The sequence below is a fragment of the Littorina saxatilis genome, linkage group LG4, assembly GCF_037325665.1.
Source record: "Littorina saxatilis isolate snail1 linkage group LG4, US_GU_Lsax_2.0, whole genome shotgun sequence".
NCBI lineage: Eukaryota > Metazoa > Mollusca > Gastropoda > Littorinimorpha > Littorinidae > Littorina > Littorina saxatilis.
The window spans coordinates 67,052,731-67,070,305 of record NC_090248.1 but is presented as its reverse complement, the minus strand read 5'-3'; the positions used below and the strand labels follow the sequence as shown (position 1 = coordinate 67,070,305).

Sequence of the window (17,575 nt, the reverse complement as noted above, 5' to 3'; positions counted from 1 at the left end):
TTTAAGCTCACCTCACTCCTTAGTGTTATTTAGGGGGGGGGTGGGGGTGGTATGTTGTTGGCCTGGATCTTGTTAGTGAACTTTCTTTCTGGCAACTCGCATCAGAAATTCCCAGGTTGCTTTCAAGGCAATAGACGGTTTTTGAAAATAATTCTGTTAGGATTACAGCAGTCCGGAGGTGTAAAAATCACCTGTACTGCAGTCAGGTTTTCAAAACATCTCGAGCACGCTCTACGCCTCTGACGGGCTGTATCCGAGTGGTAACGCACTTTGCGCTCGGAATCGAGAGGTTTGCGTGTTCGACCCTGGGTCAGGCCGCTATTTTCTCCCCCCTTTTCCTAACCTAGTTGGTTGATTCAAGTGCTAGTCTTTCGGATGAGACTGATAAACCGAGGTCCCTTCGTGTACACTACATTGGGGTATGCACGTTAAAGATCCCACGATTGACAAAAGGGTCTTTCCTGGAAAAAATTGTATAGGCGTAGATAAAAATGTCCACCAAAATACCCGTGTGACCTGGAATAATAGGCCGTGAAAGGTGGATGCAGCGCCTAAAGGCAGTCGATCTACTGGCCGATGTGAATGCGTGATATATTGTGTAAAACATTCCATCTCACACGGCATTAATAGGTAGCATGCGCCTTGAGTCGCCTTGTGTGGTGAGATACGTGCGCGATATAAATCCTCGTAAATAAATAATAAATAAATAAATCCCACAATCGGGGACAAACACACTTGGATGTGTATGCCATGTCGCACAATATGATACCCCTTGCCTTTAAAAATCAGCGGTCACGAGTTTATCAGAGTTCAGAATTTTGTTGTGTAAAAGATAGCCGCTGTCAGCTTGCCATTCGTGGCTCAGGTGATTATATTTTAATACAAATTTAAAAAGGTTTCTTGTGTAGCGCACGCCGCACAGCATACACAGTCATTACAGTCAGTCGCTTGTCCTGATCGCAGGATAGCGTGAAAACATGCTCCGGGAGGACTGCCAATAATCCTTACATAGTTATTTAAAGAAATTGTGTATTGGTACAGCATGTTATGCATGTACTAAGATAGCTATTTGTAAATATTTGGTAGATATTTATGGTGGTGTCCCGAATTGCTCCTCCCAATTTGCCCCACCCATATGGTCCCCAATTATTCTTGCATTTTGCTGTGGAGTAACATAACCTGTGCAAAGGCATTTGTCTGAAGCGCATTTCCAAAAAGACCCCCCGCGGGTTAGGGGAAGAATTTACCCGATGCTCCCCAGCATGTCGTAAGAGGCGACTAACGGATTCTGTTTCCTCCTTTTACCCTTGTTAAGTGTTTCTTATATAGTCAATGTTTGTAAGATTTTAGTCAAGCAGTATGTAAGAAATGTTAAGTCCTTGTACTGGAAACTTGCATTCTCCCAGTAAGGTAGTATATTGTACTACGTTGCAAGCCCCCTGGAGCAATTTTTTTATTAGTGCTTTTGTGAACAAGAAACAATTAACAAGTGGCTCTATCCCATCTCCCCCCCTTTCCCTGTCGCGATATAACCTTCGTTAAACACCAATTAAAGAAAGAATTTCCAAAAAGCATAGTTACCATTTGTTTTTTTAAATCTGAATCCTGTCCGTGACTGTTGTTCTTGAATACTCTTTCGTTTAGGTTTCCAAAAATGCTGATTTAAAGGGGAAGGATAGTTGAAACTGTAACCGTTTACATTTTGCTCCCAGATTTGCAGTTGTTGTTTTTACTAGGAGTTTGGACGGGCTCGGTGTTCTTGTGGATAAGACATCGGCCTCCTATTCAGAAGGTCATGAGTCAAAATCGCGGCCGCCTAGTAGGTTAAAGGTGGAGAATTTTCTGATCTCCAAGGTCATTGCTTATGTGCAGACCTGCTAGTGCCTTATCCTCCTTCGTGTGTACACGCAAGCACAAGCCCAAGTGCGCACGGAAAAGATCCTGTAACCCATGTCAGAGTTTGGTGGGTTATAGAAACACAAAAAATACCCTGCATGCTTCCCCCGAAAGCGGCGTATGGCTGCCTGAATGGTGGGGTAAAAACTGTCATACACGTAAAAATCCACTCGTGCAAATTTGTGAGTGAACGTGGGAGTTTCAGCCCATGAGCGAAGAAGAAGAAGAACTATGAGTTTTACTCTTTTAAAAAAATGATTTTCAAATTCGAAGATTGCCACAACAGTAGTCTATCTCATCCGACTTGAACCCTTCAGACTCCCTGTACATGTACTTGCAGTTTAAACTCATATTTTGTCTGAGAATAGTTTTCAAATGCAAAGTCCTTCAGAAAAACTGCGAGATAAAAATCTGGAGTGCTAATATCGTGTTGGTGTACCTACCACACAGTGGCCGAGTGGTAACGCACTTGCGCTCGGAAGCGAGAGGTTGCGAGTTCGACCCTGGGTCAGGGCGTTAGCAATTTTCTGCCCCCTTTCCTAACCTAGGTGGTGGGTTCAAGTCTTTCGGATGAGACGAAAAACCGAGGTCCCTTCGTGTACACTACATTGGGGTGTGCACGTTAAGGATCCCACGATTGACAAAGGGTCTTTCCTGGCAAAATTGTATAGGCATAGATAAATTTTCATAAAAATGTCCACCAAAATACCCGTGTGACTTGGAATAATAGGCCGTGAAAAACAGGATATGCGCCGAAATGGCTGCGATCTGCTGGCCTATGTGAATGCGTGATGGATTGTGTAAAACAATATTCCATCTCACACGGCATAAATAAATCCCTGTGCCTTGAATATGTGCGCGATATAAATTGCATAAAATAAAATTAAAATAAAATCCCTGAGCTTAGAACTGTACCCACAGAATACGCGCAATATAAGCCTCATATTGATTGGTATGTAAGAAATGTTAAAGTCCTTTGTACTGGAACTTGCATTCTCCCAGTAAGGTAGTATATTGTACTACGTTGCATGCCCCTGGAGCAATTTTTTGATTAGTGCTTTTGTGAACAAGAACAATTAACAAGTGGCTCTATCCCATCCCCCCCCCCCCCCCCCCCCCCCCCTCTTTCCCCGTCGTGATATAACCTTGAACGGTTGAAAACGACGTTAAACACCAAATATAGAAAGAAAGAATAATCTAGCCGGTTGAACAGCATTTGGTTGGAAAATGAAAGTCTTCACAAAGCTATCTTCTTCTATTTGTGTGGGTTAATAAATAGGATTTAACATAACAATGTGGTACTGGTATGGGTTTTGTAAAGTGATTACTCAACTTCTGTGAATTGTACCTTCGTGGTGATCATGCTACACACTGGGTAATTCAAGCACAGAAAATAATATTTCTTAATAATTTGGCCTTATAAATGTACTCCGTGACTGTATTTGTATATGGTGAAAAGGAGAAGATATAAAATTTGTGAAATAGGACTTCGTATTTGGTTTTGTCATAATGAATTTGTTGTTTCTGTGTGTGTGTGTGTGTGTGTGTGTGTGTGTGTGTGTGTGTGTGTGTGAGCATGCATGCGTGCTTATGTGTGAGTGCACAATTGTGTGTGTGTATTAATCCAGCAGAAACAGCTTCTCTTCCATACATTTGAATCATTTATATTGATACCACATGGAGACTATTCTGAACACACAAGCGTGGTTTTCTCTCTGCAGTGCTTTTCCTAAAGTTAAATATTGAATTTTTGAATTTAAAAGTTTTTGGCACACCACTTAAAGATAATGCTCAAGGAAAATAAATAGTCTTCTTTTTTCATTAACGCTTTTTCTCACAGTGATGTGTCAATATCTCAGACGCAAATCCAGAGTCATGCACCGTTTTATGCTTGGGAAGCGCACTACACTCACTGTTAGAAACATGCATACCAATCAATCAATTAAGCAAAAATGAATGATAAGATTCGATTATATTCTTCTTTTTGTGCACAGGCGGTTATATACAAACGTGCATAGTGTCAAAAGAAATCACACACAGCACGTTTCGCTCTGCAGTCCGGACTGACGATCTAACAGCGAACGACAAGAAGAAGAAAAAGAAATCACACACACACACACACACACTGAAAGTATGAAGAAGCCCCTCCAACTTTTGGTTGAGTTTGACTGCATTACCTTGAGGAGACTGACGACACTTCACAATGGAAAAAAATATAACTTTTACATCACAGTGATTTGTTTTAAGTACAAAAGTACAAGTGAAAGTAGAAATAAATTAACGTGACACTATCCCGTAATCACATATCAGGGTCAACTATAATCAGTCCATTGGTTTACAAAACTTTATTCAATTTGTTATCATGACAGAAACAATGCATTGTTTTTTTTAAGATAACTCAAGCATAAATGCTTATTTTAAGTCATCCTGGTATGTACATAACAAAGTTTAGCATGATGGCGGACTAGATACATTTACTCATTTCAGACAACGAAAACAAACAGACAAACCTGATGCGCAAGCAATCAAAAAAGGGAGGGGGTGGTAGAACAGAACTTGGTGGGGGTAAAAACAAGAAACAAAAAGAAATGGGGTACGAGAGAACAGAATTCAGCATAAGGGGGAAAAAAAGGACGACGAAGACTTGGAGCGCCAGAAATGTTGGAAGAGTGGGTCACGTCACAATAATATTAAATGCACAGAAGACACACACGCAAAGTTAATACATTTTGTGATCGGCGAAAATGGCACTAAATTACATAACGATTGGGCCATAATCGATAAGTCGAAACAAGGACACAAAACACGAGAGAAATTACGAAGAACAATTGGTCAGGCAGCATTTGTCTCATGACAGTGTCAAATGAACATTATGAATAAAATGTAGAGGCTCATGTACGGAACATGCCTGTTACGGTCTTAATAAATTCTTGTACAGTTATGAATATGGTCTGATTGACATTCCGGGAATATTGCGGGATGCCTTTCAATAATATTTCAATAAACTTATAATCAGTTATCAATTGACAATAATCGTACATCTCTACACAAGGGTCAATGCAACAAATAGTGCTCAGCAGTCTCCCTTGGGTAACCGCACTCACATTTGGGGCAATCCTTGAGGTGCCGCTGACATCATAGTAAATCAAAATTCAAATCACTCATACCAATACGCAGTCTGCAATTATGGACTTTTTCAAATCTATCTCCAAAATAATAATGACATGGTACTTTAAAATCAACGTTGATTGCAGTAAAGTAATTGACTGACAATTAAGGTTGTATGTGGGGTGCCTAAAATTTGAACTTTTCTTATTCCCGAATATTTTTTGTGGGCGCAGAAGCACGGGGCAAATGGTATTGTTTTTTTCTGGAGGGGGATCAGACAATATAAAACCAATTAGAGGCCGAGTTGCCTGACAGAAAGGCCAATTCTAGCCCCAGTCCATGCCGGTTACATGTAATTAGCTATGCACACATTTGAGATCGATACCCAACTTTGAATTACTGAGCATCAGTTCTTTGCGTTATTTTAATTTTCTTGTTTTTCTTTAAAATAAAAAAGGGAATGGTTTTATTGATGTCATTTTATTATGTCATTATCTAGTCAGCATAAATGACTTTTATGGATACAGGAGAAAGTGTTAAAATGTGAAGATTTCAAGTGTGGTTTGTGCTCATCTGCTCAGTTGACCACTTAAAATGTTGTTTCATTTGATGATACGTTTTGTTTGGTGTTCCCGCTTGAATGTGACAGTAAGTTGTACAATGTTACTGTGTGTGTGTGTGTGTGTGTGTGTGTGCGTGCGTGCGTGAGTGTGTTTGTGTGTGTTGGTGTGTGTGTGTGTGTTTGGTAACCGGCTTTGTACAGCGGGACCACCTTATTTTGTCATGTATTTTTATTCATTCTGGAGCTTTATTAAATAAACTGCCCATTTCAATCACAACTCTGGTCTGGTCTTATTGTCAGTGTTGCATAAATGATTGTATGTGAGCTTGTGAACATACAAAGAAAAAAGAAAGAAACATTCTGTGTCGAAATATCTTGACTAAAAATCAGGCGGAAGACTACACCTGTTGCATTTCCTATTATGCTCAGGCAATTATAACTGAGGGCGGAAGCGACAATGATTCGTTTTCCCCCCAGATAACATTAATTTGTAGAGACGGAAAAGGAACACGCACATTCTGGAACTGATTTGTGTAAATAACTGAGAGGGTGTTTTGTCTGTTTTGTGAAACGGTCCTCACACATTTGCAAAGTTCCACAGTTAGGCAGCTGAATTAAAGCATTACATAATGCATAGTGTAAACTCTAGGCCTACTTCAAGGTCTTATTACTTCAAGATGCATACACGTGCTGTTGTATCTGTCAGTGCTTGCCGGACACCAGTGCTGATTAAAATGGCTTAGATTGTTACTAATTTGAAACTACAGTATGTCCTTTTACGTGTTGTGACAATTTTGTTGGTACCGATGATTTATAAAAAGACTTTTATCACAGGTTTATTTCGTATCAAACATTTATACTTACTTTCAAGTTCGAGTATACCTTTACTTCCACGAGGAGAGTCTCTCTGTGTGCGCGCGCGCGCGCGTGTGTGTTTGTGTGTGTGCGCGGTGCGCGCTTAAAGATTCTTGATTTTGGAACATATAAGCAGTTTATCTGTCAGGGAGTTGTGTGTGTTTTCATGGCTGCGTGTTCTTTTCCCTCTCATTCTTCCTCTCGGCAGTCCGGCTTCAGAGTCATTATTTTTGTTCCTCCAGGCTCAAAGCAGAAAGCAGCAATGTTTTAAAACATTCAAAAACAAGGATTGTATGTGAGTGTGAGTCATAATTTTCTTTTAAGAACCGAATCATAGCACCACAAGGTTCAAATATGTGCACAAAGCAAAAATAGTGCAAAGCAAAAATTAGGAAAGCAGCATATGGCCATGACTGGAGACACTGCTTTTTGTATCGATCATTCTGCAGACGTCACACTCTGGAGAAAATAAAACATGACAGAACTCAGTACTGATGTTCTCTGTAAACCATGATTTACATCTCTTACCTTATTCCATACGACATTGTGAGTTTTGCCGTTGTTTTCCTGATAATAAGTCTCGTACTTAGGCACTGTTTGTTTTTCCTCAGTTAATATTCAGAATTTTGCCATGTTTGTTTTGTTGTTGTTGTTGTGCTTGTTTAATTTAGGTTTGTTGTTGTTTGTTTAAAACACTCAAACATACGCACACATCACATGCACACTTTTACTTTTTAAGTTATAATAAGTATTGCATTCAGCCACTGTTTTTTTCTCATAAGTTGATATTCTGATTTTTGCCAGTTTTTGTGTAATTTGTTTTTGTTGTGCTTGTTTGATAAAGGTTTGGTGTTGTTTGTCGTTGTTGTTTGTTTAACACACACTCAAACACACACACACACACACACACACACACACTAACCAGACACACACACCACCACCACCACCACCACCACCACCACCACCACCACCACCACCACCACCACCACAAGAATAGGTTTACACTCACTTTTTCCTCCACGTTTTAATTTTGGCAATATCATTAACACAGGATTGCAAAGCAGGGATCATTTGTCAATTTCATAACAACGTACATACAATTTCAGCTGGTTACTGCAATAAAATGTGCATCATCACAGGTTTCTGCTGGAATGACAGTGTCTTATGTGTCAACACAAAATACACACACACAAAATGGGTGTGGTGCTGCATGCCCCATAATAGATCCTAACTTCACCCTCTAAACCTCCCTGCAGATGCATGTTCTGTGCACAAAAATAGCCTTTTAAAATATGCAGAATACAAAATAAAAATGCAGATGACATTTCTACATTTGATGGGGGAGTTGTCCTGTATTAGAATTATTTATCAAATAATTAAAGTTAACCAAAGTATATCTATGTAATAAAACCAAGGAGTCCTCTGTTAAGTAGCTCAACACAATGATCGCAGCCCAGGGTGCTAACACAGTTAGGGTATGTTGTTCAAGACTTGGAAGGTCAAGGTTTTAAAGTATGCTTCAGTAACAGAATCTTATAACAAAGCTAAAACATTTACCACTGAAGCAAAACCATCTCTGAACAATTCAAAATTGTCACACGTACTAGTTTTACATTTTAAGGATCTTGCCAAGTGCATATCTTTTTATTGTGAAAAATTTGTATTGCAAACAAAAGAAAACACAATGTCTTGTGATCTGTAAATGTTCTTGATACTTAATACATTACAGGGAACCTTATAAATTGTTCAAGTGAAGTACTGTACAGCCTATTTAGCTTGTTCGTTTTCTCCCTTTAAGGTAATTTTGTCTCAACAATCATGTTATCTGCTACAAGTCTATAAACTGCTGTAAACCTTGTAGATTCATGCCCTTCTGTGTGGGCACCTTCTTCTTCTTCCTCTTCAGTGTTCAGTGTTTGCATTTGGATGTGTGCTCTCTGGCCAAGTCTTGTTGCACAGGGGTGGCAAGGAAAGGCCACCCTCTCAGAACGTGTTGCAGAGTCTGTTCTTCCTACCCTAGCCACAGTCCGCTGTAGGTGCAAAACCTATCCTTTTGAGGTGTACCTTCAGACAGCAGTGTCCTGTGCGAAGGCGGAAGATGGCTCTCTGTTCTGTGTGAGTAAAATGGGGATATGGTCTTGAATGAGCTGGTATCTGTCTGTCTTTTTGTTGTTGATATAGACATCAAAGAAGCTCCAGCACCAGCCAAGTGTTGACTGTTTTCTTTATGCGTAACCTAGTCCTGGCACCAGCTGTTGTCCATCTGTAAACAAGCAAGATCATTATTATAATATATTGATGGTGTATATGTTTTACCAGAAAGACGAGTAAAATACCACTTAATTTTTGTTTTAGTAATGAGGCATACATGCAGTTGAACGATCATATCTTGTGATATCTGCCCTCTGAAAAAAACCTACTATTCAAAATGTACTTTTACATCTTGTTTTTTTAACTTAGGCTTTTGAAGATCCACATTTACCACCCAAAAGGAGCCTGGCGATACTGGCATGCTTTAATTAAGATGACGTGTTACTCAGAAATAGTGCTTTTAGTTATGCGCGATAGAAATCTCCTTAATAAATAAATAAATACTGGTGGTGGTTCACTGCAAAGCATAACCTGATATGATTTCTTCATAGCACCTGACTGGAAATGAAGTTTCATACAATAAAAACTATACTGCGCCAGATTTACAGCAGTTCTGTTGAATTCACACAGTCAGAAAATTTCAAGGCTGTCCTCAACATTCTATGCTCACACACACACGACTTGACTTCACTTAGGAAGGTTATGTGATGCTTAAATCATCTGTCTTGCCACTATTTCATCACAAGTAACCACTGTGTTTATTGCTGGTATGTGCCGGAGTGGAGGGATAGTCTTACCCCATGTAAAAAAAAAAAAAAAAAAAAAAAAAGCCTGGCAGGTGATCTGAGATGCCTTTAATAACACAAAGCTGCCTCTGTAAACAATTTTGCTTTTACACATGCTATCCCTTAACTTGGATTCATACCAAAAATCAAGCCTAGCTTCATAGGAAACAGAATGTTACTTCAGCATTTAGAATTATGATCTTATTCCATGTACACGCCTTGGCAATTCTGACTCGATCACTACAGCAAGAAGTCAGTGTGTTGATTGTTCATATGTGACCAAGTTGAGGGATGAGCTTATAAAGGCAGAGGCCCCAACCTACAGGTTTGCTACCATACCAAAAACGCCTCCAGACACGGGAACTTGGGAGCAGAGGCAACAGCTCCGCTTGAACCTCAGAAACCAAATGTGCCTCCAGACACACAGATCCCTTAGACGGCCGAGGCTGTGGCCTCTAAGGTTCTCTTGTACCAAACCGCCTCCTGACTCTGCATCAGATTGCTTGCGCTGGCATCTGCTTACATAGACCCACATTAAGTCACCACCGAGTGGTAGACACAGACGACATTTGGTAGCACTGACTGCCAGCTTCACGGTAATGCGTACCCATGGCGCGGCTCTGCATGGGTGGGAATGTTCTGAGCAAAACACTATGTGTTACTCCATACCCCCCGCCCTCCATGGAACTTCTTGACCCCAACAAATTGGGGGGGGGGGGGGGGGGAGTTTGCCCAGTCGGTAGAGGCGCTGGCTTTAAAACCGGTTGTTACTATCAGCGTGGGTTCAACCCCCAAGTTCGGCGCGGGATGTGTGTCCCAGAGTCAACTTTGTGCAGACTCTCCTCGGTGTCCGAACACCCCCGTGTGCACGCATGCGCACGATAAAGATCCCAGGGTCACAGCGAAAGCCTCAGGCCTTGGAAACACGAATACATGCATGCAAAAATATGAAGCCCGGGTGTCCGTTCGGCCAACAGCCAAAAAAGTAACCATTTCAGCACTGACCCAAGACGACCCAACCCGGTCCCTAGCCCATTTCAGGTCTCCTCTAGCAGCCGGCAGCCAGCTGTCTACATCCCCCCCCCCCCCCCCCGCATTTTTATTTTCTATTTTCATACAAAGCCGGGTTCTCCCGTGTAACATGCCCCTAATGGCTTTGCCGTAAGGGCGTAAAACTTTCATTTCATCATCGGATGAGCTTATCCTATGTTAAAGCCTGGCCTGAACTGAGACGGCGAAGAGAAGTAGTGTGCCTTTAATGACACAATGCTTTCTTTGTAAGCAATACCAATAGATTCAACATCTCAGATCTGGTCAGGCCTATACAAATGCCATCCCTCAACTTGGTTCATACAAAAATCATGTGCCTGGCTAGAGAGTGGGGATTTGTTGTTCTCTTTTTCAAAATCCAAAATAAGCAAAATCAGGTCTTAAAAAGGAGCAAGTCTTAAAATGGGAGTGAATTTACAGATGTTATGAACAAGAAGTCTGCGTAAACAGGGTCATTAATAGGAAGGAGTCTTAGATTGGGGTGTCTTAAAAGGGGCAGGGGTGGGGTGGTGTGTGTGTGTGTGTGTGGGGGGAGTCCACAGTAATGACCATAAAATAATCAAAATAATACTATTAGTCATCTTATTCTCTACCAAATTTCTGGAGGTCAAGACAATGATACAGATTTTTTACTTGTGTCACTGTTAGTGTCATTCTATGAATAACAGACCAATAGAAAGAGAGAGAAAGAGAGCTCTGTGGGTTTTTTTTTACCTGGGTTCATGCTCAGTTGCTTGAAAATTGACTTGTCAGAGGTTCTTCTTCAGCCTTACACCCACATGCAAAAGAACTTGTACCAGATAATGAAATAAGTGAACTTTGAAGTGCATTCATAATTAAAGCCCAATCATGTGGTTTAACCTACCTAGTCTTGAAAAGCCTGTCCGAGGAAACAGAACAAGCACCCTTCCGCAGACCTTCCTAACTGGAGAGTCTTGGTTGTAACAGCACACTTTCTAAAGTAGTCCATAAGCAGTTCCATGCGCCTATGTTTTCACTGGAACCAGCTCCTTTGTGTACCTGTGATCTGGATGAGCTGCAACACATATAACTTTCATATGAACACTATGTCATAAGTACACCAGTTAGCATACATCAAACACTGAGGAGCATCACAAGATATGTTCTAAGGAGGTAACAACTATTGTCACAAAGTGTTTATGATACAGCCACAGGCACATGGCACTGAGTGGTCAATTGGTGAGGGGAGTGGGGGGGGGGGGGCAGAAGTTCTGCTCAGTCTTGTCTACTGATACAACACTTTGTGGTGGTGTAAGGCAGGGAATCACACCCCAACCACTGGCCCACGCCCACCTGGTGTCGAGTGCCTGAGGATACATCAGTCCCAGTCATGGCTGGCCCCCGGTTTGACCAGACAACTGCCATGTATGGGTACATTTACTTTACAGTACAGATTAGTTTTCAATAGCAATGACATCATGGACGCACACCTGCCCAACACTGACACTGACAGCAAAATCAGCGACCAAATGTGATAAAGAGTAACTAATCGTCACAAACATCAAAATGCTTTGCATTAATCTTCTTGAAGAGGTCATTCTTAACCAGATAATCATTTCTAGGCAATTGAAGATTATTATTCCACCTACAGGCTATCACTCCTATGGCTGTTACTTGTAACACATTTCATTTCTTAAAACATGTTTTGTAAAGTACATAGATTTCACTAAAAGGCACATTCCTTCTCATGAAAACAATTTGGCTCACCGTCTCAGATCTGGTAGGGCTTTAAAATGGGATAAGACATGATCTCCAGGGGTCGACACTAACTTATTTGGCCTGGGGCCACACTGGCCCCAGAGATGGAAATTGCTGGGGCGGAAAAAAAAAATCTGGGGCCCACTCTCAGTATTCAAGTGCGGCAATGCATTGTCTGTTTTTCTTCATCGTACTGAAGCCAGGGAAATTCTTTCAACCATTTGACATTGAAATTACGACAGCGCTTCGCGCTTTTGGCTGCATCGGTCTCCTTTTTTCGTTTCTCTCCACCCTGTTCTTCATCTTCATTTCCATGTCTTTTTGATGCATTTAATAGTTTTAACGAGTTGCCTTTTGTTTTATCATTCTGGTGTTTATCTAGATGTGCTGTGTATCTTATAAGAAGTTCTTAAAAGTTTGAAGTTATTTTAGCACATAGGTTGTTTTTTTTTTTTTTATGGTCTTAACAGTGAAACATGTATTACGTTATCATTAAGATTCATGCTTTGTTAGCACTAAGCAGTTGTTTTAATCAGTCTGGTTTTTTCTTGTTTTCATCTTATGAACATTCTAAATGTTAGACTAACTTATTGTCTTGTACAGAATAACAACTGTGTGAATGGTGCTATACTGAATGAAAGAGTGTGACATGAAGTTCTTGTACATCATTGTAAAGAGTGTGCATGACGTTTTAGTTTAGATGTCAAGCGCTTAGAGCAAGCCTTTTTAACGAAAGTTTTTGATTTAGCGCTATATAAATGTTCTTATTATTATTATTATTTTTACACCAGGGATGTGTCGCCACATTTTGCGTTTGGCATTTGAAGGCGATACTTATCTCTCACGCTAAAGAGCGCAATCTGGGAGTTATTTCCCTTACGACATTGTCCTTCGACGATTTGAATGTGTTTTTTTCTTGACTGCGGCATTGATCGTAACGCAAATTTCAGTGACGACTTTGGCGATTTTTAGTGATTGGCTCTGCTGGCATTAGAATTTTCGGTTTGTCATTGTTGGAATTTATCCTGGGGCGGAGTGGGCCCCAAGCTTCGGCAATGTTTGGGGCGGAACACAAAACTCTGGGGCGTTCCGCCCCCCGCCCCCGCTAGTGTCGAACCCTGATCTCTTAACTTGTTCACATACCCCAAAAAGTGCGATTGTGTTATGAATAAATGCTGTAAAAGCTACCTGTACTAGTTCATTAAAAAAAAATCACAAAATGTCACTTCACCACAGCATGCAAACAGTGTGTTTATTTCTGGTATGTGTCTAAAGGCGGAGACAGACGCACAACACAAAACCCTGTTTTCGACAAAAACACCATCTCAAAACGTCGGGGAAACACATGTTTTTAAAGAGGGGATGTCACATGCGAAACACACAGATGAAGCGCGGTGCGTGTTTTCACAGAAATATCGGTCAGTGTCAGCTTGACCCGTCCAGCTATCGCCCTGTGTTTGAGTTTGTAAACAACACGGCTGGCAGTGCCCACTGATACGGTCAGTGTCCACTGATACGGTCAGTGTCCACTGATACGGTCAGTGTCAGCTTGACCCGTTCAGCTACCGCGCTGTGTTTGGGTTTGTAAACAACACGGCTGGCAGCGCCCACTGATATTATTGCCTCTCTTCAATCGTGACAGGATCCATAGACTCTAGTTAGGATTCATGGGTCCGATACTACCCTGAATCGGTACCACATCTGAGTCTGCCATTTTTTTTCTATCTCCGTGGTGCCGGAAACCGAGTCACTTGAGTTGATCGTCCGCGTTCATTGGCTGACTACCAAAACGTGTTTTTAGATTTTAGAGCATGCTCTAAAACCCAAAACACGATGCAAAAACACGAAACAGTGTATTCTGAAACGCGTTTTGGGGGATGTCACATGGGAAACACGCTGTTTTGTGTTTGTTTTGAAAGGAAACACTGTTTTGTGTTGTGCGTCTGACATGGCCTTAACACAGACACACACACACACCATAGCAACACAAAAGCCGAAAACATGCCTACCATCTAAATGAGGATATCCAGTTCCAACTGTCTTCTGCCAATATAACACTGCCAGAGACACCATGGTGTAGAAAGTCAGTTTAAAGAGAGACTACCTGGAAGAAAAATATATATACTGTAATAATAATAAAACACCCAGTGCAATAGACATACTTTCTCGTTAAAGGCTTACTTTACTATGTAAAAACATTTTGCTTCACAATCACAGTCTCAGATCTTGTCAGGCTTTTACTTGGGATAAGATCATCCCTCTACTTGGACGCATACCAACATAGATCAGCTTGAATGTTTGTGAAAATATCCCATATTTTGAGTTAACTCACCACAGCAAGATGGTATGTGGCCAAGATGAGGGATTCCATGTTAAAGCATAGCCATATATAATATCTGAGACAGTGACCCACACTATAGTGACAAGGCAAGTGTGCCTTTAAATTGTAAACTGTTATATATACATGTGCATTTTGACTTCTTCATAAATTATAACCCTGATGCAGGCAGTCATCAGTAGTGGTTTAGTACCTAGAACGAGAAAAGAATGAACTTGCAAGAAAGAAACTGAGTCAAAATCAAAATACCCTTTTGAATTACAAACTAGATTCCACGGGGCAGACAGGGTTTGAGGTTAAAAAGCTCTGAAAATAACTCTGCTATTTGAAATTGACTAATAGTATTAACTTATAACGTCATACATGATACAAACAAATGAACTAAGGCTTTTGAAGATCCATATCCAATCCTGCTACACAAAGGCACAAGCAGAGGTTGAAATTGCCAGGGTCATTTTCCATCCCCATGTAGCCTGGATTTAATTACTGGCATGTTTTTTTTAAAGAGGTGTGTCACTCAGAATGACTGGAGATGGTTCATTCAATGCAGAGCATAATATACCATTGATTTCTTCATGCCATCTGATTTGCCGGTGAATTCACAGGGCGAGAACAATTCAAGACTGGCCTGAACATTTTATGCTGACTGTAAATTGTAATTATATAATATATCCACCCTAGCTAACTGGTACACTAATCACTTGCTCTGGCGGACTTCTTTTTCCAACATCATAAATCTGTTATTTGTACTTTAGCCTTTTGTGGTAAAATATTCTCATTACCAGTTGCACTCACAATCTATTGCTAGTGTATTTTGGAAATGATCAAAAGCCTTACTTGTGTTCTATAACAGCACCATGTCACTGTTGCGGGAAGAATGAGGCAGGGCTTGGTAATAACTGAGACCTGCAAGTAAACAAAACATATTTAGAATCTCATCATGTGTTATTTTGTTATATATCTATGTCATGAGCCTGATGAGGTCTTACATTGCAATAACAAACACACGCATAACTTAACTTAGCAAGGTGTTCTATGTGCTAAGAATATAGTAATTGTTTAATGAATTAACGCTGAAGAAGCTACTAGTTGCTTAAACAAATTCATAGCAAAATGTCACTTGATCACCACATCAAGCACACTGTATGTTCATTTCTGGTATGTATGCAAGTGGAGGGATGATCTTGTTCCATGTAAAATCCTAGCTCAGCTGATCTCTCTCAACTTGGATTCATACCACACATTAGGAGCCTGGCTGTTTCTGTTCAGTGGGCATTTCTCCATTTGTTTTATTTGAATGCATTTCTTAAAAAGAACACTTCCTCTGCACAGCAAGCAGTCAGGATGTTATATGAAGTCTTATATCGCGCGCGTATCTCCAGACTCGGACTCAAGGCGCAGGGATTTATTTATGCCGTGTGAGATGGAATTTTTTTTACACAATACATCACGCATTCACATCGACCAGCAGATCGCAGCCATTTCGGCACATATCCTACTTTTTACGGCCTATTATTCCAAGTCACACGGGTATTTTGGGTGGTCATTTTTATCTTTGCCTATACAATTTTGCCAGGAAAGACCCTTTTGTCAATCGTGGGATCTTTAACGTGCACACCCCAATGTAGTGTACACGAAGGGACCTCGGTTTTTCTTCTCATCCGAAAGACTAGCACTTGAACCCACCACCTAGGTTGGGAAAGGGGGGAGAAAATTGCTAACGCCCTGACCCAGGGTCGAAATCGCAACCTCTCACTTCTGAGCGCAAGTGCGTTACCACCCGACCACCCAGTCCTTTTTGTTCCAAATCAAACGTTGTTTTGCTCCAACCAAGACTGCAGATCTTGGCAAACATGTGGCATAAAAACTAGATTTGATGACCTTACCCGTACTCACCCTGAAAAGTGCCGATCTAGATTTTGCTATTTTAACAGAGGGGACAGAGGTTGTACCTCTCCTCATGCAGACACCGCATAACAAATATGTGTAACAAATCCAGTTGCAACACTGTAGTTTCATGGCTTAATTTCATTGACTGATTGAGTCAGCAGTAGTGAGTACTACATGTCATTATGATCATACCAGTATTAGTGAGTATTACAATTGGAGCAATCTGCAGAATTGTTACCAATACATCATCATAACAGGAATTCCTCAGTGCATGAGGCATTGGTGTGTAGACATACATAAATATATATATGTAGATCTTTAAAACATTCAATGAGTCATGGGACTAAAAACTGCTAAAGCCTTATGTGGCAACATCACAAACAAACAAAATTAACCAACCCCAAATTTTGTCAACCTCATGGCCCTTGTACTTGTAGTTCAAGTTGTACTGTTGTACTAGCCAACAGACATAAAAAGGAACTTAGCTCAGTAGGTGTTGATTGCTCTGCGTCATTATCAATATCATGATGCTGAGAGTCGAAATGCAGTTCAAACACAGACAGAACAAAATGGAATCTTTGAGTTTGAAATTGAATGAAAAAAAAAAGTAATTTGTAAATTGTATGGTCATGGTGTAGAAGTTTTGAACTTTAGCGTTGTAAATTCATTGCTCCGAATCAACTGCAATCTAACCCTCCGATTTATGTCCTAAGTCATTTACATACCTTTGGAGTTTTACGGAATGGGTATAACGTCCTTTCATCTAATGATCTAGTCTACTTTGGGATTTTGCCTAGTCGCCGTCACCGTCTCCTTGACCTACTTGGAGTCCTTGCTGGGTTGAATCGGCTGAGGAGCGAACCCATGACGACTCGCAACGCGAGGAACCAGAAGAGGAATCTAGGTTTATTTTGCGTGTTTTGGGCCTGCCGACCCTACTTGTACTGTAGTCGATCTACAACCGGCACGAAGCTTCTTTTCGCAGGGCGAAACCGCCCCACTCGTGACTTCATCCGATGTCCGCCATGTTTCAAGTGACAAAAAAGTAGAAACGATCTGACAAATAACTTTCATTTCAAGCACAGTCAAAAAAAAAAAGTAAAAAAGTAAAAAAGAAGGGGTGGAGAAAATGGCATTATTTAGACAGACTCAACTCGGATAAATTAAGAGGGACTTATAACTACTGAAGATTGAGAGCACAGCGGACGTCCTGTAAATTCCCGATTCATTTTTTCCCCTTCCCATTTCGGTATACTGTTCTCTATTTGTAACGCTACGCAA

The 17,575-nt window shown here is 40.8% G+C and overlaps 2 long non-coding RNA genes across 3 annotated transcripts in view; one reads left to right on the top strand and one right to left on the bottom strand.

Annotated features, from left to right (window-relative positions):
* The first annotated feature begins 1,219 nt into the window (after positions 1-1,219).
* LOC138965444 (uncharacterized) overlaps positions 1,220-17,575 on the top strand; it is a 92,046-nt gene continuing 75,690 nt past the window's right edge. Inside the window, exon 1 of the long non-coding RNA XR_011455462.1 lies at positions 1,220-1,410. This is a non-coding gene — a long non-coding RNA (uncharacterized lncRNA). The remainder of the gene's footprint in view (positions 1,411-17,575) is intronic.
* On the bottom strand, positions 7,431-17,407 carry LOC138965437 (uncharacterized). 2 transcript variants are annotated; one of them, XR_011455458.1, is made up of 5 exons: positions 17,118-17,407; positions 15,242-15,310; positions 14,076-14,170; positions 11,213-11,383; positions 7,431-8,684 (listed from the first exon to the last, which is right to left on the bottom strand). It is a non-coding gene; the product is annotated as an uncharacterized lncRNA (long non-coding RNA). The 2 variants fall into 2 exon arrangements; XR_011455457.1 differs by having other exon boundaries at positions 17,020-17,404.